Source organism: Kryptolebias marmoratus, linkage group LG6 (genome assembly GCF_001649575.2).
Source record: "Kryptolebias marmoratus isolate JLee-2015 linkage group LG6, ASM164957v2, whole genome shotgun sequence".
Taxonomy (NCBI): domain Eukaryota; kingdom Metazoa; phylum Chordata; class Actinopteri; order Cyprinodontiformes; family Rivulidae; genus Kryptolebias; species Kryptolebias marmoratus.
Window position 1 is genome coordinate 32,257,094 of NC_051435.1, and position 1,130 is coordinate 32,258,223.

A 1,130-nucleotide genomic window follows, 5' to 3' on the forward strand; every position below is an offset into this window, starting at 1 on the left:
CAATAAAACGCAGGCTGCATTTATAAAAATAAAACCGCAGCCTTTTGAAAAGGTAAAGTATATAAAATCAAACTGATACAGTTTAAGTTTGATTTCTGTGCAAATGCCAAGCATGTCAGTGCAAGGGTAAAACGCAGCAGCATCCTCTTCTCTTTGGACACGCAACCAACGCAGCTATCCTCAGACCTGAGCAACAAAACACAATAATATCCCAAAGTGTCATTCGAAATATATACTGACAAAAATCAGAAATCACCTTATAAAAACAGGTACTTTGTCACTGAATATATGCCTATGTCAGGATTGTGTTCTTACCCGTTTAATGTGACTTCTGTTTTCGGACATCACTGGTCAGCTTCTCAACGTTGGGCATGTAAAAGATGGATAATACCCCAAATGCATATGTCTTCATGTTCATATAATTGTCAGGAAGCGCATTCCATGTGTCATAGACAAGTTTCTCGGGTGTTGGGAGGCTTTTAATTTCGCTCCATTTGTGGCTTTGGCCAAGCTGAGCTTTCTGGCGAGTGACGTCTTCAAGCTCGGCTGTCAGATATTTGAATGTGGACACCCATAAATCTTTGTTGGCTATATCAGCAATTTCCATTTCAAGGTCAGCTTGATTTACTCCTGGAAATGTGCTCAACAAGGACGGATCAATCTCCAGGGAGGTGAAAGGAAAAGAGAGTGTCACTTTTTCCTTTCGGAACTCGCAAAATCTGCTCCCAAATGCAGTTTGCATATCAACAATCGCACCTTGTAAATAATCACCATTGAGTGTGTGATCGTGATGGGCTTCTTTGAATTCTCTCAGGGAGGGGAAGTGGGAGAGCGTGCCTCGCTGTACATCTCTGGCAAAGACAGTCAGCTTGCGCTCAAATGACAAAACAGCTTCAAGCATTTGCAGTGCAGTGTTTCCCCGCCCCTGGAGACTTTCATTCAGCTTGTTTAGGTGGCTTGTCATATCCACCAAAAAGTGCAGTTTTTCGAGCCACTCTGTATCTTCCAGTTGCGGGTAGTTCAGGTCTTTGCTTTTCAGGAATGTTTTCACGTGTTCTAAACATGCGACATCTGTAGCCACTGAAATCAGGTGGTTGGTGTTTATTCCATTGTCATTTAAACACTTCAGC